The sequence below is a fragment of the Pristis pectinata genome, chromosome 5 (assembly GCF_009764475.1).
Source record: "Pristis pectinata isolate sPriPec2 chromosome 5, sPriPec2.1.pri, whole genome shotgun sequence".
NCBI classification, from domain to species: domain Eukaryota; kingdom Metazoa; phylum Chordata; class Chondrichthyes; order Rhinopristiformes; family Pristidae; genus Pristis; species Pristis pectinata.
Genome location: NC_067409.1, coordinates 71,546,469 through 71,568,531, shown reverse-complemented (window position 1 = coordinate 71,568,531; position 22,063 = coordinate 71,546,469). Strand labels below are relative to the sequence as shown.

The 22,063-nt window shown below is 43.5% G+C and overlaps 1 protein-coding gene across 1 annotated transcript in view; it reads right to left on the bottom strand.

Annotated features, from left to right (window-relative positions):
• Window positions 1–3,567, bottom strand: part of LOC127570496 (coagulation factor XIII A chain-like) — a 106,599-nt gene extending 103,032 nt beyond the window's left edge. Inside the window, exon 1 of the mRNA XM_052016129.1 lies at window positions 3,449–3,567. The gene's annotated coding sequence lies outside the window, so the exon portion shown is untranslated. The remainder of the gene's footprint in view (window positions 1–3,448) is intronic.
• Window positions 3,568–22,063: the final 18,496 nt, after the last annotated feature.

Genomic DNA, 22,063 nt, shown 5'->3' with positions numbered 1-22,063 from the left:
TTTCACCTCAAATACTCACTGTGAGAGTGAATTCCATCTGCTATAGTCTCCATTTTCAACCAACGCTGGCCCTAGGAATTCTGTGTTTAACCCATTCCAAACCAAGAATAATGCTAAGCTAGACTGATAGACCGACAGATCGGTCTGAGAAGGTTACTATTTCACCAGGCACTGAACTTCATCTTAGTGAGGAGGGCAACAGCTTCACTCACTTAAGGAACAAAGCACAATTCCTTGTTAATTGTAATAGCTGTAATCTTCCTGGTGGCTGTCTAAGATTTAACTGGACTGCTTGCAACTTTGCTGTTACATTTGACTCCAGGTTGAGTTTTGGATCTGCTATCCACACTGTCACTAAAGCTCCCACTTCCATCTCCAGATGGGCTCTGTACACTCTTGAGTACCTTTCCCCAGCTCTGCTCCTACTGGAACCCCCATCCATGCCTGTAAGACTTCTAATCGATCCCAATGCACTCTAAACCAAATTTCCCTCACTCTTTCTATAAACTCAGCACTGAATAGCATCACTATGACCACTTTGATCACCTTGCACTCAAATGGACTTTGTTTTTCTTTGTTTTAATTATACTCCTTCTTGTAAAAATTGTGTATAATTTATGTTTAATTTATGTTTTTCTTGTGACTGCTGCTTATATGATGCTAAGTGCCTGTGATGCTGCTGCAAGTAAATTTTTCATTGCACCTGTGCACACATGTACTTGTACATATGACAATAAACTCGACTTTCACTTTAACTTGTTCATCACAAACTCTGCTAACCATGACCTAACTCACACCACCCTGTTCAATCTGAAACTGTGCTCACTCAACTACACTGACTTCCTGTTAAGCAAAGCCTTTTTATGTCCCTCCAGCATCTTACCCTTCCTCATCTCTAACCTCCTTCAGTCTTACTCAACCTTAACATCTCTTCACACCTTCATTTCTGGTCTCTTGAACATCCCTGAATCTAATCATCCCACTAGTGGCTGACATGCCTCCAGCTAACAATGCCCCAAGCTCTGGAATTCTCTCCCTACTGCTCTCCACATCCTCTTCCTCCTTTAAGAAGTACTTTAACACCTGCATCTTTGGCCAGGCTTTTGGTCATCTGACCCAAAATTTCCTTATGGTGTCTGATGTCAAATCTCATTTTATGCACTCCTCTGAAGTGCCTCGGGATTGTTTGGCTGTTGAAGATATTATTGTCAGAAATTTTCCTGGAAACATTAAACTGCTGAATGCCACACTGAAATAATTATTCAATGTCCACCTAAGGGTTGACACAATAATAAACTGGAGTAATCCTGCCGATCTTTTTTTTAGTTTGTCCTTCAAAGACTATTGATGGGTTAAAATGAAAGTTATAAATTTAACGATGCTAAGGTTCCACCATTATAAAATGCAATTTTCAGAAAATCCATACGTATAGAAAGTTTACACCCAAAACGTCCTTGTGCCCTTTAAAAAATAGCTTTGTCCCACCTTCCAGCAGAGTCATTAGTCAGTACATATTCAAGTACTGTTTAAATGTGATGAAGGTTCCTGTCTTCACTACCCTCTTAGAAGCGAAAACATTTTTCCTCGTCTCCCTTTATCCAGTTACTTTGAACCTGTGCTCCTAGATTGCCTTCCTGTTTAGTCTGTATCAGTAACCTTGTAATCTTAAACTCCTGTTAATTTTCTCCTCAGCCTCTTTTTCAACAAAACAAAACCCTACCCAATCTTTCCACATTGCTGAAGTTTTCCAGTGCCTGCAGCATTCTCATAAATCTCCTCTGCGCCCTCTCCAAAGCAAAAGTATCTTTCCTGTAATGTGGTGACCAGAACTGTATGGTGTGCTCAAGCTGTGGTCAAATTAGTGCCACATGCAAAATGAAAATTTTAAAACCGCAGATGCTGAAAATCTGAAATAAAAACAGAAAATGCTAGAAATACTCAGAAGGTCAGGAAGCATCTGTGGAGAGAGAAACAGTTAATGTTTCAGGTCAAAGGACTTACAGCTGTTTTTTTTTAGTGTTGTACACAGTTCTGATATAACCTCCCTGCTCTTATATGTCCTGACTAATAAAGAAAAGCATCACATATATCTTCTTAACCACCTTATCAACCTGCCCTGTTATAGAACAGTATAGTACAGGAACAGGCCCTTCCTGCCACCACATCTGTTCCAAACACCATGTCAAATCAAACTAAATCTCTTCTGCCTGTACATGATCCACATTCCTGCATATTCATGTGTCTATTTAAACACTACTATCATATCCACTTCCACCACAACCCCTGGCAGCCCTTCCAGGCACCCGCCACTCTGTGTAAAAAAACTTGTCCCACACATCTTCAAATTTCCCCCTCTCACTTTAAATGCATGTCCTTTAGCAGTTGACATTTCTACCCTGGAAAAAAGATTCTGACTGTCCACCCTATCTATGCATCTCATAATTTTATGAACTATCAGATCTCCCCTCAACCTACCCCACTCTGGAGAAAACCACCAAGTTTGTCCAACCTCTCTTATAGCACATGCTCTCTAATCCAGGCAGCATCCTGCTGAATATCCTCTGCACCCTCTCCAAAGCCTCCACATCCTTCCTGTAATGGGGCAGCCAGAATTACACACAATATTCCAAGTGCAGCCTAACCAAAGTTTTATATACCGTCTATTCCCTCTTCACATCAATAAACACATTTCCATGGAAGGATTAGTACTGGCTATCCTCCCCCCCCCCCCCCCCCCCCCACTCTTTCAGCACAGATGAAGGGTCTGGACCCGAAACGCCGACTGGCAATTTCCCTCCGCAGATGCTGTCTGACCCGCTGAGTTCCTCCAGCACCTTGTCTGAAGCACCGGAACTGTCTGCAATGATTAACCCCTCATCCCAGAAAGGCTACGTGCAAAGCCCTCCGAATTCCTGCTGGGAGCCGCGTTCATTGAGAAGATGAGCGTGCAGAATCTAAGCCCTGTCTTGTCCACACCACAAAAAAACTATCCACAGTGACTTACTTTATGAATGAAAACTCTGACAGGGGGTTGGGTGAAATGTTGCTTTGTAAAAAAAAACTTCAGCCATTGAACACAGGGTTCTAACCCGAGTTAAACAGTCACAGGGCAGACCTCGAGTTGGAACCAGGTCTGATAAACGGTGGTCCCCTAAGCGAGTTCACAGAGGGAGAGAGGTGCCTATCTCTGTCCGAAAAACTCCATGAACAGCGAAGTCACAGTCCCTGCACCCCCGGCTCACAGACCAGTTTAACAGCGATAGAAGCGAGATGCTGACAAACTGTTTAAAGTTTCAAAGAAAAATCTAACGCTCTGCAGAATGGGATACCGCTAACACAGAATGCAACTAACAAGACCACTGAGAAAGTAAGTCAACAGGCTGCACACAAAGTTACAGCGGACCGAGTGTAGCGGCTGAGGACTGGAGGAGGAAACTGCTGGTGTTACCTGTGTCAGAGAGAGGACGTTACGGAGGCGGTCCGAGATAAGGTTAGTTTCGGAATCCTGACTGCCCATCTCTTATATAGAGCCGAAACCCAGCCCCCATCACCGTTTCCTAACTTGTTTCCGATCCCGTGCCTGACTACAGTCGCTAATCAGAATCGGACACAGTAACCGCATAGCTTGGACAGTGCAAGGGAAATATGAGTTAATGGAACATAGAACAGTACAGCACGGGAACAGGCCCTTCGGCCCACCGTGTCTGTGCCAAACACCATGCGGAATTAAACTAAATCTCTTCTGCCTGCACATGATCCATATCCCCCCATTTCTTGCATATTCATGTTGCCATGCTCTGGACTGCTCTCCTTCAAGATGTCGTCAGCTCCACCACTAGCTAATGCTGATTGCTGATTTGAAAATGGCACCCAACTTAAAGATGCCTACTCTTGCTGCCTTTTCAAATGATCACCCACTTGCTCTCCTAACTCCCTCTCTGGCTGTCAGGTGAGGACCTCCTGATTCACATGAACCAGGAACTCTCAGCCTCCTGAATGGTTTGCAAGGGCTACAGCTGCCCCTCAAACATGGTCCGTTGAAGGCACTTGGTAAATTGGTAAGTTGGTTTATTATTGTCGCATGTACCGAGGTACAGTGAAAAACTTTGTTTTGCATTGCATCCATACAGATCATTTCTTCAAATCAGTACATTGAGGTAGTACAAGGGAAAAACAATAACAGAATGCAGAATAAAGTGTTACAGTGACAGAGAAAGTGCAGTGCAGGTAGACAATGAGGTGCAAGGCTATAACGAGGTAGATTGTGAGGTCCATCTTATTGTACAAGAGGTCCGTTCAATAGTCTTATAACAGCGGGATAGAATCTGTCCCTGAGCCTGGTGGTACATGCTTCCAGGCTTTTGTATCTTCTGCCTGTTGGGAGGGGGGAGAAGAGGGAAAATGTCTGGGGTGGGTGGGGTCTTTGATACTGTTGGCTGCTTTACTGAGGCAGCAAGAAGTATAGACAGAGTCCATGGAGGGGAGGCTGGTTTCTGTGATGTGCTAAGCTGTGTCCACAACTCTCTGCAGTTTCTTGCGGTCACAGGCAGAGCAGTTGCCATACCAAGCCCTGATGCGTCCAGACAGGATGCTTTCTATGGTGCATCAATAAAAATTGGTGAGGGTCATCAGGGACATGCCGAATTTCTTTAGCCTCCTGAGGATGTAGGCATTGTAGGCTGTGGATCTTGCCAAGCCAACTGTGATCAAAGAAGCCTTTCATTTCTTCCCTGTTCCCTTTTTGGACGTACTTATTATCAGCTCTTTAACCTGACTGAGTGACCCCACCTTTACTTTTTACCTTAACTTCACAGCTTAAGCTTTGCTTGAGCTAATGATTAAATAATTGTTATTTTCTTATTAGCTGCTGCATTTTTGTTTTGAGATACCAAGTAACCTCTACCCTCCTTTAGTAAATACCCTTGCTCACCACGGTCCCACCCTTTGCACTTGGTAGAAGCTGCGCTCAGTGGAAAACTTGACTCTGTGCTAAGCATTCAGGAAGAAAAAGCATGACTAAATTAAGAGAGAGAGAGGGAGAGACTCAACAATTCAGAAACAGCTTCTTCCCCTCCGCCATTAGATTTCTGAATGGTCCATGAACCCATGAACACTATCTCATTATTTCTTTTATTATGTGCCATTTATTTATTTTTGCCATTTATAGTAATGTTACGTCTTTACACTGTACTGCTGCTGCAAAACAACAAATTTCACATCATCTAAGTCAGTGATAATAAATCTAATTCTGATTCTGATTCCGACATAGCAGTCCATTTGATAGGCACAACATCAACAACCATTCGCTCACTCCACCACCGACGCACAGTAGCTGCAGTTTGTACCATCTACAGGATGCACTGCAGCAATTCACCAAGACTCCTAAGACAGCACCTTCCAAACCCACCACGTCTACCAGCTAGAAGGACAAGGGCAGCAAAAGCATGGGGAACACCGCCACCTGGAAGTTGCCATCCAAACCACACACAGTCCTGACTTGGAAATATATCACCGTTCCTTCATCGTCGCTGGGTCAAAACCTTGGAAATCCCTCCCTAACACCACTGTGGGTGTACTCATACCTCAAGGACTGCAGCGGTTCAAGGCAGATCACCACCACCTTCTCAAGGGCAATTAAGGATGGCAATTAAATGCTGACAAAGCCTGCAAAGCCCACGTCCCTTGAATGAATAAAGAAAACTCTATACAGTACTCCAGGTGCAGTCTCACCAGCACCCTGTAACGTTGCATCAAAACTTCCCTATTTTATACTACAGCTCCGTGAAATGAAGACCAACGTTCCACTAATCTTCCTCATCACTTGCTAAACAGAGGAGAAAGTAAGAGAAGAAAATTTGGAATTTTCTGAAGCTAAAAATTCACTACATTTTGAAACTAATCTTGCCATTTAAGCTGATCTCCTTCTGGACCAGTCAGGTAGATATTATCCCATTCACGTTGTTAAATGGGCACTTGGCTATTAAGAACTAGTTCCAATTTGCTGCAACATTTAGTTCAATCTTAATGTGGAGGTCCTGCACATCAGTAAATCTGTCAGGAAGGTTGAGGGTAAGATGTGGTTTGCAGAGAATATATGTTGGACTGGAGTAAACCAAGAAGCAGCCTTTGGAATTTTGCTTCATGCCTCCCCACACAACATACCACAACTTTCAGCCTGTTATGTTTCTAGGTACTTCCTGTGGGCAAGACCAAACCCCAGCCATGACTCAGTGTGAAGAATTCATGCCCCTGAGTTAGTCACATATACACTGACATTTAAAGAACTTGAATGTACAAATGAGGGAAAAAAACAATGGTTTGCATTTCTACAGTGGTCTTTGCATTCCTTTCAGGGTGTCCATAAGCCAATGTAGTCACTGTATAATGTTGGAGAGGTGGCAGCCAGTTCATGCACAGCCAAATCCAACAAGCAGCAATGTGATAAAGACCTGCCAGTTCTTTTAATGATGAGAAATATTGACCAGAAAACCAGGGAGAATATATTGGTGTGAAATTATTCATCTTCAGCTAAGAGAGTGTACAGGGTGTTGGTTTAACTTCTCAACGCTACCTCCAAGAGTGCAGCACTCCCTCAGGGAAGCACTGAGATGTAGTGCTGGAATAGACAGTAAGTGCTGCATCTAATCCAATGCCAGGCTGAGTCCCCACCTCTTGGCTGGCTGTAGAACATCTTACATCAGATTTTGAAGAAGAGCATGAACGTTCTTCTGGTCTTCTGCTCCTTGTCCCTCTAGCAGTAGAACTAAAATAATTATCTGGTCATGTATCTCTTGACAGCATGTGGGAGTTTACCCTGCACAAACTAGCTGGTGTGTTTCTGAAATTACAATAGTGACCATACTTCAAATATATTTTGTCAGCTGTAAAGTGGTTCAGGGCTTGCCTAGACCAAGAAAAGCCCAACAGAAGTGCAAGGAGCTTCCTTCACTTAGTGTTGTAAGTGCACATTTATGCACCGTTGTTAAAAGAGGGATGCTGATTCATAAGCTACTGGTCAATAAAGATCTCATTCACTGAATCAGGAATAATAGGTTGATTAAAAACAAAGCAACTGTTACTCTACTCAAGTGTACACTTAACAGGCAGTATGTTGAGTACACTTAACAACCAGATATTGATGATCAGTTGGGGACTTAAATGAGTTGCAGTTCTGATTGCTGTATGAAATCATAAAATACTCCAAAGAACAGTTTTTACACTTTTCACTTAAGGTCTCTGATTATCCATTCAATTTGGAATTGCTTTGCTCTGGAAAAGTTAAAATAAAATTTCATAAAAGAATTTCAGTGACTTACTCCTTAACAATAACCTTCCACAGTGAGTTCCTTTTCCCTCATACCCTGCTACATCTTTCTCACATGGTTATCTTATCGATGGTTTTGCTAAGTTACACACAGATGTTATGTTGCCATGATAAGATATCTTTATCAGTCACATGTACATCGAAACAAACAGTGAAATACATCTTTTTCATAAAGTGTGTTCTGGGGGCAGCCCGCAAGTGTTGCCACGCTTCCAGTGCCAACATAGCATGCCCACAACTTCCTAATCTGTACGTTTTTGGAATGTGGGAGGAAACCGGAGCACCTAGAGGAAACCCATGCAGACATAGGGTGAACATACAAACTCCTTACAGACAGTGGCTGGAATTGAACCCGGGTCACTGGCACTGTAATACCGTTACGCTAACCACTACACTACCGTGCCTGCCCCTACACTACTGTGCCTGCCCCCTTATCCATGTTGTAGCAGTGGTCCTTAATAGTCACCCTTCTCCTTCTTCAGAATTAAGCAGAGGTGTTCTTCTCTGCAGAACTATCTGCTTTTCTCCTTAATTTATTAAATTAATAAATTAGGGCTCTTTTAATTCATCCTGAAACTGACAGTTGTTGCAGGAACAGCCTTGGCTTGTAAACCAAGCCATTTATTTAAGAAAGCTCCTGAGAAGCACCTTGGGAGATTTTATTGCTTTAAAGATGCTAAATAAATGGAGATTACTGTTGCTGTGGTGGTCAGGCTTTCAAATGTGCAGACCAGGTTACAACCAGCTCCCAGAGGTAACTATTGATGAGCTATTCTTCTCTATATTTTCCTGAATTTCACTGGATTGTACAGTAATCCCACACTGGCAGCTTGTGCCAAGCTGATTTTTTTTGTTGTCTTTCCCTTGATCCTGTCAGTTCCTGAAATATACCAATGATCGTTTGGGGGGGGGGTGACTCAGGACCCATTTGTGGGCCAGTTCTATATTACACACTCAGTCACTCCCTCTTGTCCAATGTACACATCCCAACACATAACCACGTCATCTGAATTATAAGACCCAGTTGATGCTTGCCATCCAATATAATCATCCTCACTCACCTGTGCTAAACACACAGTTTGGTAATACTTGCACATTGAAATCTGCTTCCAAAATTCAGCCAAGAGACAGAGATTCTTTTATATTGCATGCAACCAAGGCTGAATTTCCCCTATTAAAACATGACCTTGATTTCTTTCTTCCAGCATCTCATTCACCTTAGTTACCTTTCTCTGTTAAATTTTGCACAAAACTCAAGATCACATCAACTCCAAGAGGCAGTCCAATCTGCAAAGTAAAAAACATCAGTTACCAACAGCTCCCCCCACCTCCACCTCTGACTCCCCTCACCCCACCCTCAACATCTGGATCAGACTGATGTTGTTGGAGTTCCCAGATCTGTGGATGTTAAATCACCTCAACACATTTCCATCCTTGGAATTGCTAAGTGCTGCATCCTAGGTGCTGACACCAACATAATCCCAAAATGTTCAAGACATGAGGTGTTGCATTTTTGGAAGATCAAACCAGGGTAGGACTTATACAGTGAATGGTAGGGCCCTGGAGACAGAGGGACCTGGGAGTGCAAGTTCATAGTTCACTAAAAGCAGCGTCTCAGGTAGATAGGGTGGTGAAGAAGGCATTTGGCACGGTGGCCTTCATCAGTCAGGACATTGAGTATTGGAGCTGGGAAGTAATGTTGCAGTTATATAAGACACTGGTGAGGCCGCACTTGGAGTATTGTGTACAGTTTTGGTCACTCTGTTATAGGAAAGATGTTATTAAACTAGGAATGGTGCAGGAAAGATTTACCAGGATGTTGACTAGACAGGCGGACCTGAGTTACAAGGAGAGGTTACGTAGACTAGGACTTTATTTGCTGGAATGTGGGAGATTGAGGGGTGACCTGATAGAGGTATACAAGGTCATGAAGGGCGTAGACAGGGTGAGAGCATGCAGTCTTTTTCCCAGGGAGGAGGTGCTAAAAACAAGAGGGCATAGGTTTAAGATCAGAGGCAAGAGATTTAAAAGGGACATCAGGGACAGCTTCTTCACACAAAGGGTGGTGCGTATTTGGAATGAGCTGCCAGAAATAGTGGTTGAGGTGGGCACATTAGCAACGTTTAAAAGCCATCCAGATAAGTACATGGATAGGAGAGGGTTACAGGGCTATGGGCCAAATGTGGGCAGATGGGACTAGCTCGCAGAGCAACACAGTTGGCATGGATAAGTTGGGCCGAAGGGCCTGTTTCCATGCTGTATGACTCTATGTGGAAACAAACAACCACTTTCCAGCCAAAAATTATCTTCCCACTATCTTCCACAAATCACTTTCTAATGCAGCTGATTGGCTTAGAAAAATTTCCTTCCTCAGTCCTAATCTTAGAGGAAGCAGAAGTGTAACTTTAAAATAGGGACTGTGTTATATCTGCAGCCGTGCCCTCGAGCATTGCTTCTGCATAACTCTAGGCTTCTTTTGAGAAATGGCCAGGGATATCACTGGGTAAAGACAGTCATCATACCTGTCTATATACAACAAAGTGGGCTGAAGGGCCTGTTTTGTGCTGTATGGTTCTATGGTAAAACAGAGAACATGAATCCACACAGACCCTTTTTCACTGAGCAAAGTTATAACTTACTTCTCAATCTTGAGCGTTTGTCGGCTCTTGGACTGTACTCATTGGAGTACAGAAGAATGAGAGGGGACCTCATAGAAACATTCAGAATGTTGAAAGGACTGGACAGAGTAGATGTGGTTAAGTTGTTTTCCTTGGTGGGTGAGTCCAGGACTAGAGGGCACAATCTTAGAATTAGAGGGTACCGGTTTAAAACAGAAATGAGGAGAAATTTCTTTAACCAGAGGGTAGTGAAATTATGGAATTCTTTGCCACATACAGCTGTGGAGGCCCGATCATTGGGGGCATTTAAGGAGCAGATAGATAGTTATCTAATTAGTCAAGGTATCAAGGGATATGGGGATAAGGCCGGAAATTGGGGCTAGATAGGCATAGTTTTAGTTTAGCTCATGGAGCGGACTCGATGGGCCGAATGGCCTACTCCTGCTCCTTTGTCTTGTGATCTTATGATCTTGCACATGGGAGACAGGTCAAACATTTCGGCATGTTCCAAAACAGAGGTGAATGAAGAGGTAGAATCCTTATGGGTTGCGTTAAGAAATGGTAAGGGTAAAAGGACCATTATAGCAGTTATATACAGGCCCCTAAACAGCAGCCAGAGGGATGTGGACTACAAGTTACAGCTGGAAATAGAAAAAGTGTGTCAGAGAGACAATGTCGAGATAATTATGGGAGATTTTAACATGAAAGTGGATTGGGAAAGTCAGGAAGGTACTGGATCTCAGGAGAGAGAGTTTGTGGAATGCCTATGGGATGGCTTTTTGGAGCAGCTTGTTGGTGAGCCCACCAGGGGATCGGCTGTTTTGGATTGGGTGCTGTGTAATGAACCTGAGGTGATTAGGAAACTAAAGGTAAAGGAACCCTCAGGAAATAGTGATCATAATATGGTTGAGTTCAGTTTCAAATTTGAAAAGGAGAAGCTGATATCAGATGTGTCGATATTTCAGTGGAACAAAGGAAATTACAGTGGTATGAGAGAGGAACTGGCCCAAATTGATTGGAAAAGTAAGCTAGATGGAGAGACGGGAGAGCAGAAATGGATGAAATTTCTACAAGAAATGAGGAAAGAGCAGGGTAGATATATTCCAAGAAAGAATAAAATTATGAATGGAAAAATGGAACATATGTGGCTAACGAGAGAGGTTAAGGGTAAAATAAAAGCAAAAGGGAGGGCATACAAGGAAGCAAAAATTAGTGGGAAAACAGAAGACGGGGAAGCTTTTAAAAACTTACAGAAAGAAACTAAGAAAGTCATTAGGAAGGAAAAGGTGAATTATGAAAGGAAGTTGGCAAATAACATACAAAAGGATACTAAGAGTTTTTTTAAATATATGAAGACTAAAAGAGAGACATGGGTACGACCGATTGAAAACAATGCTGGAGAAATTATAATGGGTAACAAAGAGATGGCAGAGGAACTAAATGAGTATTTTGCATCAGTCTTCACTGTGGAAGACATCAGCAGTATACCTGATAGTCAGGGGTCTCAGGGAAAAGAATTGAGTACAGTCAAGATTACCAGAGAAAGGTGCTCGGGAAGCTGAATGGACGAAGGACAGATATGTCTCCTGGACTGGATGAAGTGCACCCTCAGGTTCTGAAGAAGGTGGCTTCAGAGATCGTGGAGGCATTGGAGATGATTTTCCAGGAATCAATAGACTCTGGCATGGTTCCGGTGGACTGCAAGGTCGCAAATGTAGTTCCGCTGTTTAAGAAAGGAGGGAGGCAACAAAAGGGAAATTACAGGCCTATTAGTCTAATATCGGTGGTTGGAAAGTTATTGGAGTCGATCCTCAAGGACAAAGTTATGGAATACCTAGAGGTACATGACAAAATAGGTCCAAGTCAGCATGGTTTCCTTAAGGGAAGATCCTGCCTGACCAACCTATTGGAATTTTTTGAGGTAATCTCAAGTAGGATGGACAAGGGAGAAGCAGTGGATGTTGTGTATTTGGATTTTCAAAAGGCCTTCGATAAGGTGCAGCACAAGAGGCTACTAATAAGATGAGAGCCCATGGAATTACAAGAAAGATATTAGAATGGGTGGAGCATTGGCTGGTAGGCAGAAAGCAAAGGGTGGGAATAAAGGGATCCTGTTCTGGTTGGCTGCCGGTTACTAGTGGTGTTCCGCAGGGGCCGGTGTTGGGGTCGTTTCTTTTTACACTGTATATCGATGATTTAGATTATGGAATAAATGGTTTTGTGGCTAAGTTTATAGATGACACCAAGATAGGTGGAGGAGCAGGAAGTGTTGAAGAAACAGAAAGGGTGCAGGGAGACTTGGTCAGTTTAGGAGAGTGGGCAAAGAAATGGCAGATGGAATACAATGTTGAAAAATGTGCAGTTATATACTTTGGAAGAAGAAATAAATGGGCAGATTATTATCTAGATGGGGAGAAAATTCAAAATTTGCAAGTGCAAAGGGACTTGGGAGTCCTCGTGCAGGATACCCTAAAAGTTAACCTGCAGGTTGGGTCAGCAGAAAAGAAAACGAATGCTATGTTGGCATTCATTTCAAGAGGAATAGCGTAAAAAAGTAAGGATGAGTTGATGAGGCTCTATGGGGCACTGGTGAGACCTCATTTGGAGTACTGTGTGCAGTTTTGGGCCCCTTATCTTGGAAAGGATGTACTGATGTTGGAGAGGGTTCAGAGAAGATTTATGAAGATGATTCCTGGAATGAAAGTGCTGACATACGAGAAGCATTTGTCGGCTCTTGGACTGTACTCACTGGAGTACAGAAGAATGAGAGGGGACCTCATAGAAACATTTCGAATGTTGAAAGGACTGGACAGAGTAGATGTGGCTAAGTTGTTTTTCCGTGGTGGGTGAGTCCAGGAAAAGAAGGCACAGTCCTAGAATTAGAGGGTACCCATTTAGAACAGAGGTGCGGAGAAATTTCTTTAGCCAGAGGGTCGTGGATTTATGGAATTTGTTGCCACGTACAGCTGTGGAGGCCCGATCATTGGGGGTGTTTAAGGCGGAGATTAATAGGTATCTAAGTAGTCAGGGTATCAAGGTATATGGGGAAAAGGCCGGGAATTGGGGATAGATGGGAGAATAGTTTATCTCATGGTGGTGGCGGAGCAGACTTGATGGGCTGAATGGCCTACTTCTGCTCCTTTGTCTTGTGATCTTGTGACCTTGTGAATTTATGAATGTTTAAAATCAAAAAGAAAAAGATTTGGATTTCTACAGTGCATTTCACCCTCTCAATATGCCCCAAAGCAATTTGCAGCCAATAAAATCTGTCACTGCTCTAATGTTAAGAAATGCAACAGCCAGTGTTTGCCCAGCAAGCTCTCACTAACTGCATTGTGAAGAATTCTGATGGCTCCGTACTTGTGTAATTAATGTGCCCAGTTCCTTTCCAACTTGTCGATCTGTACTTTTTCATTCATGGCACCTGATGAAACACCGACAGAACCTAATCCAAACTTCACTAAATCTCAGTCCTCAGCTCAGGTAACTGAGCTAATTAGAACATAGAACAGTACAGCACAGGAACAGGCCCTTCGACCCATGACGCCTGTGCCAACCATGATGCCAATTTAAACTAATCCCAGCTACTTACACATGATCTATATCCCTCCATTCTCCGCCTGTTCACGTGCCTGCCTAAATGCCTCTTAAACACCACTATCATGTCTGCTTCCACCACCTCCCCTGGCAACCCATTCCAGGCACCTACCACTCTCTGTGTAAACAACTTGCCTTGTAAATCTCCTTTAAACATTCCCCCCCCCTTAATCCTATGCCCTTTGACATTTCTACTCTGGGAAAAAAACTCTATCACCCCCATCTATGCCTCTCATAATTTTATAAATTTCTGTCAGGTCTCTCCTCAGCCTCTATTGCTCCAGAGAAAACAACTTAAGGTTGTCCAACCTCTCCTTATAGCTCACACCCTTTAATACAGGCAACATCATGGTGAACCTCTCTTAAAGCACAGAAATGGGTCCTTTCAGCCCACCTCATCCATGCTGACCATGATGCCTATCTACACTAATCCCATTTGCCTGCATTGGGCCTGTATTCCACTGTCCCCTTCCTATTCATGTGCCTGTCCAAATGTCTTTTAAAAGTTGTAATTGTACCTGCCTCTACCATCTCCTCAGGCAACTCGTTGCATATAACCATCACTCTCTGTGTGTAAAACCTACCCTCAAATCTCCTTTAAATCTCTCCCATCTTCCCTTAAACCTGTGCCCTTTAGTTCTCACAAGATCACAAGACAAGGGAGCAGAAGTAGGCCATTCAGCCCATCGAGTCTGCTCCAAAGAAAAGGAAAAAAGAAAAAGAAATGAGAAATTGGGGGGGGGGGGGGGCAAAAAATAAACAATTTCCGGCCTTATCCCCATATCCCTTGATAACCCGACTATTTAGATATCTATCTATCTCTTCCTTAAACGCCTCCAATGATCTGGCCTCCACTGCTGTATGTGGCAAGGAATTCCACAAATTCACCACCCTCTGGCTAAAGAAATTTCTCCTCATCTCTGTTTTAAACCTGTACCCTCTAATTCTAAGATTGTGCCCTCTGGTCCTGGACACCCACCAAGGGAAACAGCTTGACCACATCTACTCTGTCCAGTCCTTTCAACATTTTAAATGTTTCTATGAGGTCCCCTTTCATTCTTCTGTACTCCAGTGAGTACAGTCCAAGAGCCGACAAATGCTCATCATACGTAAGCCCTTTCATTCTGGGAATCATCCTCGTAAATCTCCTCTGAACCCTCTCCAACATCAGCACATCTTTCCTAAGATATGGGGCCCAAAACTGTGCACAGTATTCCAAATGAGGCCTCACTAGTGCCTCATTAACACTTCCTTACTTTTATACACTATACCTCTCGAAATGAATGCCAACATAGTATTCGCTTTCTTTACCACCAATCCGACCTGGTGGTTAACCTTTAAGGTATCCTGCACGAGTACCCCCAAGTTCCTTTGTACTTCTGTACATTGAATTTTCTCTCCTTCTAGATAATAATCTGCCCATTTATTTCTGTTTCCAAAGTGTACAACTGCACATTTCTCAACATTGAATCTCATCTGCCATTTCCTTGCCCATTCTCCTAAACTATCTAGGTCTCTCTGCAACCTTCTTGTCTCCTCAATACTCTCTACTCCTCCACCTATCTTGGTGTCATCCGCAAACTTAGCCACAATACCATTTACTCCGTCATCCAAATCGTTAATGTGCAAGGTAAAAAGAAGCAGCCCCAACATCGACCCCTGCAGAACACCACTAGTAACCAGTAGCCAACCAGAACAAGATCCTTTTATTCCCACCCTTTGCTTCCTGCCAACCAGCCAATGCTCCACCCATTCTGTTATCCTACCTGTAATTCCATGACCTCTCATCTTATTAATCAGTCTCTTATGCGGCACCTTGTCGAAGGCCTTTTGAAAGTCTAAATACACAACATCTACCGCCTTTCCCTTATCCACCCTACCTGTGATTTCTTCAAAAAACTCCAATAGGTTGGTCAGGCAGGATCTTCCCTTCACAAAACCATGTTGGCTAGGACCTATCTTGCCTTGCACCTCTAGGTATTCTATAACCTCATCCTTGAGGATCGATTCCAATAACTTTCCCACCACTGACGTCAGACTAATAGGTCTGTAATTTCCTTTATGCTGCCTCCCACCTTTCTTATACAGCGGAACTACATTTGCGACCCTCCAGTCCTCCGGAACCATGCCGGAGTCTATCAATTCCTGGAATCCTATCCACCAATGCCTCCGCTATCTCTAAAGCCACCTCCTTCAGTTCTAGACTCACCTGTCCTGCGAAAAAGACTCTGACTTCCTATCTTGTCTATGTCCCTCATAATTTTATAAACCTCTATAACATCACCCCTCAGCCTCCTACGTTCCAGTGAGAACAATCTCAGCCTACCCAATCTCTCTTTATAACTCGAGTGCTCCATTCCAGGCAACATCCTGGTGAATCTTTACTGTACTCTCTCTAATGCTATTACATCCTTCCTGTAGTGTTATGACCAGAATTGTACACAAAACTCTAAATGTCTAACCGATGTTTTGTGCAGCTGCAACATGACATCCTAGCTCTTATATTCAATGCCCTGCCAATGAAGTCAAGCATCCCAAATGCTGCCTGCTTCACTATCCTATCCCCCTGCGTCACCACTTTCTGCAAGCTATGGACCTATACCCAAAGGTCCCCCTGTACATCATCATTCCTAAAGTCCATGCCATTTATTCTGTATGTCCTACCAGAATTTGACCTCCCAAAGTGCATTATGTCACGCTTGTCTGGATTAAGTTCCATCTGCCACCGCTCTGCCCAACTTTCTAACTGATCTATGTCCTGCTGCGTCCTTAGACAACCTTCTTCATTATCTGTGAGACTGCTAAGTCTGCAAACTTATCAATCATACTCCTTACATTCTCATCCAAGTCATTTATCTATCTATCTATCTAGGTCCCAGCACTGATCCCTGTGGAATACCACTTGTTACAGACTTCCAGTCAAGAAAATCACCCATCTACCGCTACCTTCTGCCTCCTATCACCCAGCCAATTTTGCACTTAGTTTGCCAACATGCCTCTGATCCCATGTGCCTTAACTTTCTGGGTGCTCCAGTTTCCTCCCACATCCCAAAGATGTGTGGGTAGGTAGGTTATGTGGCCACCGTAAATTTCCCCCAGTGTAGGCAAGTGGTAGAATTTAGCGGGTGTTGATGGGAATATCCAAAGAATAAAACAGGATTAGTGTAAATGGGTGCTTGGTACTTGGTGCAGATTTGATGGGCCAAAGGGCCTGTTTCTGTGTGGTGTGACCCTATGATTCTACGATTCCTTGATAAATCCCCTTTTCCTAAACTGGGACAAGATCTTTTTGCCAGCCCACTCAATCATCCCCACTCCGCTCTCACATCCTTCACAAAGTCTCTGTATTCTAGATCTAAGCAGACTCCTCAAAGCTTAAGAGACAGAATCTTGGAATAGAATTGAAGCAAATTGTATCTGCTTGTTTACAAGCTCCCTCAAAAAATTCCAGTGGATCTGTTAAACATGAATTCTACTTCTAAAAACATTCTGAGTCTCCTAAGGAAACTTGAAGGTCTTTCGAAAAATTTTAAAAGAATTCTGAGAGCTACAGATACTCCACTGCAGGATGACCAGATTGGGGATGCCAGATAATTAAATGAAGAATCACACTGTCAGCTTCTAGCACATTATCAATGTTTCTAACATTACAACTGTTTCTGGGAGTTTACTGTGCAGAAACTCTCTGCTAAATTTCACGTTTTACAGCAGTGACTACACCAATATTCTATGGTCTGCAAACTACACTGGGATATCTTCTGAAAGATTGCATTCATTTCTGGTCGCCTGATTATAGGAAGGATGTGGAGGCTTTGGAGAGGGTGCAGAAGAGGTTTACTAGGATGCTGCCGGGATTAGAGGACATGAGCTGTAATGAGAGGTTGGATAAACTTGTGTTGTTTTCTCTGAGCGGCAGGGGCTGAGGGGAGACCTGGTAGAAGTTTATAAACTTATGAGAGGCATAGATAGAGTAGACAACTGGTATCTTTTTCCCAGGGTCATATTGTCTAATACTAGAGGGCATGTATTTAAGGTGACAGGGGGTAAGTTCAAAGGGGCAGGTTTTTTATACTGAAAGTGATGGATGTCTGGAATGTGCCGCCAGGGGTGGTGGTGGGGGCAAATACAATAGAGGTGCTTAAGAGGCTCTTGGATAGGCACATGACTGTGCAGAGAATGGAAGGATATGTGTAGGCAGAAGGAACTTGTTTAGTTAGGCATTTCATTACCAGTTTAATTAGTTCAGCACAGCATCGTGGGCTGAAGGGCCTGTTCCTGTGCTGTACTGTTCCGTGTTCTATGTTCTGTGTGAGACATGCAGTAGAAACACCAAGCCTTTTTTCCTTGGCCTTTGCTTTGGGGTTCTGTACTTGAGAAAAGGTGCTTTAGTTTATAACGGACAATGCATAAAGAAGTGAGTTTCTCCTTTTGCCTTTGTCACCAGCAGTTGTGTATTTAGCTGGGGGAGGGTTTCATGTCTTTTTTGCAACAGATATATCTGAAGGATGTAAGCTGGTTGGCCATTTCTGCCCTGATAAGCACTCACTGTCATGTCTCATCACGACATTGGCCATTCACCAAAATCTTGGGATAAAATTAGCCACTTTCCATATATAAGGAAAAGAATTAGAGCACAATGGTGTAGCTGGTAGAGCTGCTGCCTCACACCTCCAGCTACCCGGGTTCAATCCTGGACTGTGGAGGTTTGCATGTTCTCCCTGTGACTACATGGGTTTCCTCTAGGTGCTCTGGTTTCCACCCACATCCCAAAGACGTGTGGGTTGGTGGGTTAATTGGCTGCTTTAAGTTGTCCCTAGTATATAGTTGAGTGGTAGAATCTGGGGAGAGTTGATGGGAGTATGGAGAGGATTTTAAAAATGGGGTTAGTGTAAATGGTCAGTGCGGACTCGATGACCCAAATGGCCTGTCTCTGTGCTGCATCTTTCTAAACTCAAAAGAACATAAAACAACATAGAACATAGAACAGTACAGCACGGGACAGGCCATTTGGCCCATGATGTTGTGCCGATCTTGATGCCAATTTATGCTAAATGTCCTCCAGTGTATCATTCAGTTCTCTCCATTCCCTTCATATTCATGTGTCTATCTAAAAGCCTCTTAAACTCCACCAAACTTCCTGCTTCCACTACTACCCCTGCTAACCCATTATAGGCACCTACCACTCCCTGCATAAAAAACATGCCCTCACGTCATCTTTAAACTTCTCCCCTTTAACCTAAAAAGCATGTCCTCTGGTGTTTGACATTTCTACCCTGGGGAAAAGATTCTGACTATCAACTTTTCCATCTCTCTCATAATTTTAAATATCAGGTCTCCCTTCAGCCTCCGATGCTCTAGAGAAAACAACCCAAATTTGTCCAACCTGTCCTTGTAGCTCATACCCTCTAATCCAGGCAGCATCCTGGTAAACGTCTTCCACACCCTCTCCACAGTCTCTACATCCTTTCTGTAATTAGGCAACCAGAACTGCACGCAGTACTCCAAGTGCAGTCTGACTAAAGTTTGATATGCTGAAGCATGACTTCCTTACTCTTATACTCAACACCTCTACCAATGAAGGCAAGCATTCTATATGTTACCTACCATTACCTGTATAATTTCTCCTTTCATTTGACCTCCCAAAGTGCAACACCTCACATTTGCCTGGATTAAACTCCATCTGCCACTTCTCTGCCCATGTCTATAACTGATTTATATCCCACTGTATTCTTTGATAGTCCTTAACACTACCCACAACTCCACTAATCTTGGTGTCATCCACAAACTTGCTAATCCACCCATCTACATTTACATCCAAATCACTGATATATATCACAGCAGAGGTCCCAGCACCGATCCTTGCAGAACATCAGTGATCATGGACCTCCAACCAGAATAACAGCCTTCCACCCCTACTTTCAGTCTTCTATGGGCAAGCCAGATCTGAATCCAAATTTGCAATTCAGCCTGGATCCCATGCATCTTTTTCTTTAGAATCAACCTACCATGAGGGGCCTTAACAAATGCCTTACTAAAGTCCATGCAGATAACATCCACTGCCTTACCCTCATCATGCTCCTTTATCACCCCTCAAAAAAATTAATCAAGTTTGTAAGGCATGACCTGTCCTGCACAAAGCCATGCTGACTGTCCCTAAGCAGGCCATGCCTTTCCAAATGCGCATAAATCCTATCAATAAGTGTCCTCTCCTATTGCTTCCCTACCACTGACATGAGGCTCACTGGCCTATAATTACCTGGATTATCCCTATTTCCCTACTTGAACAAAAGCATAACATTTGCTACTCTCCAGTCCTCTGGGACTTTGCCTGTTGCTAGTGAGGACATAAAGATCTTTGTCAAAGACCCGACAATCTCCTCACTTGCTTCTTTCAATATTCTGGGATATATGCCATCAGGTCCTGGGGATTTATCCATTTTAATGCTTCTCAGAAATCCCATCACTATCTCCTCCTTAATCTCAAAATGTCCCAGCACATTAGCATGCCCCACTCTGTATTCACTGTCCTCCAATTCTTTCTCCTCGGTAAATACCAATTCAAAATACACATTTAGTACCTCAGCCAATTGCTCTAACTCCAAACACAAACTCCCTACTTTATCCTTGAGTGGACCTACCCTCTTCTTAGTCATCCTCTTTTTCTTAATGTTAGTATAAAATGCCTTGGGATTCTCCTTGACCCTGCTCACCAAGGACATTTCATGTCCCCTTTTGGCCTTCCTAATCACCTGCTTGAGCACTTTCCTGCTGTTTTTATATTCTAGAAGGACCCAGTCTGATTTTAGCTTCCTAAACATTACGTGTGCTTCCTTTTCCTTTCTGACTAGATTTAGGACCTCTCAGGTCATCCAAGGTTCCCTTACCTTACCATCCTCATCCTTACTCCTTACCGGAACATGCCGATCCTGAAATCAGCTGGTCTTTAAACAACTCCCACATGTCAGACGTGGACTTGTCCAACAGCAGCAGTTCCCAATCAGTGCCCCTTAGTTCCTGTCTCATCCTGTTGTAATTTGCCCAGCCCCAATTTCGTACCTTCCCACAAGATCCAATTTTATCCTTACTCGGAACTATCTTAAAACATGAGTTGTGGTCACTATTCCCAAAGTGTTTCACCCACTACCAGGTCTCTCACCTGGCCTGGCTCATTTCCCACGACTAGGTCCAGTATGTTCTCTCCTCTGGTTGGAGTCTCCACTTACTGTTTCAAGAACCCCTTCTGGATGCACTGGAGAAATCCTGCCCCATCTAAGCTTCTTGTATGAAGGAAGTTCCAATCAATACTGGGGAAGTTTAAGTCCCGCCTTATGACAACCCTGGTGTTTCTGCACCTTTCCATAATCTGTCTACATAACTGTTCCTTCACCTCTCAGTGACTATTTGGGGACCTGTAGTATAATCCCATCAGCGTAATTGCATCTTTCTTATTTTTGAACTCCACCCAAATTGCCTCTGTGGATGAGCCCTCCAGTGTGTCCTCTCTGAGTACTGCTGTGACATTCTCCATGATCAGTAGTGCATCCCCTCCACCTCTTTTACATCCTTTCATGTCAAAAACAACAAAACCCAGGAACGTTGTGCTGCCTCACATAACCTGGTCCCTGCAATGGCAACAACATCATAATTCCATGCACTGATCCAGAGTCTAAGTTGATCCTCCTCACCTATAATACTCCTAGCATTGAAATAAACACATTTCAGCACATCGGTCCCACTGTTTATTAGCCTGTCCCTTGCTGTCCTTCCTTCCAGTCTTATTTATACCATCTTTCTTGCCCTCAACCCTACCACCTGTTGTCCTGCTGCTGTGGTTCCCATCCCCCTGCTACTCGAGTTTAAACCCTCCCAAACAGCACCTGCAAACTTCCTGGAAAGGATATTGGTTCCCCTCCAGTTCAGATGCAAACTGTCTTGTTTGTACGGGTCCCACCTGCCCTGGAAGAGAGCCCAATGATCCGTAAATCTGAAGCCCTCCCTCCTGTACCAGTTCCTTTGGCATGTATTGAAATGCACTGTGCATCTATTTCATGCCTCACTTGCACCTGGCACAGGTAGTAATCCTGAGATTACAACCTTGGAAGTCCTGCTTTTTGACTTTCTACCCAGCTCCCTAAAATCTCTTTGCAGGACCTTATCCCTGCTCCTGCCTATGTCATTTGTACCAGTATGGACCATGATAGTAAAAGATTTTATAATTATATAAAGCAGAAAAGGGTGGCTAAAGTGAACATAAGTTCCTTGGAAGATGAGAATGGGGAATTAATATTGGGTAATGTGGAAATGCCAAGGCCTTGAATGACTATTTTGTGTCAGTCTTTACAGTGGAGGACACGTCTAATGTGCCAAAGAGAAATGATGTGGATGTGATGGGAGGTGAGGACCTCGATACAATTGCTGTCACTAAAGAGATAGTGATGAGCAAACTAGTAGGCCTAAAGGTAGACAAGTCCCCTGGTCCTGATGGGATGCATCCCAGGGTACTGAAAGAAATGGCAGAAGTTAT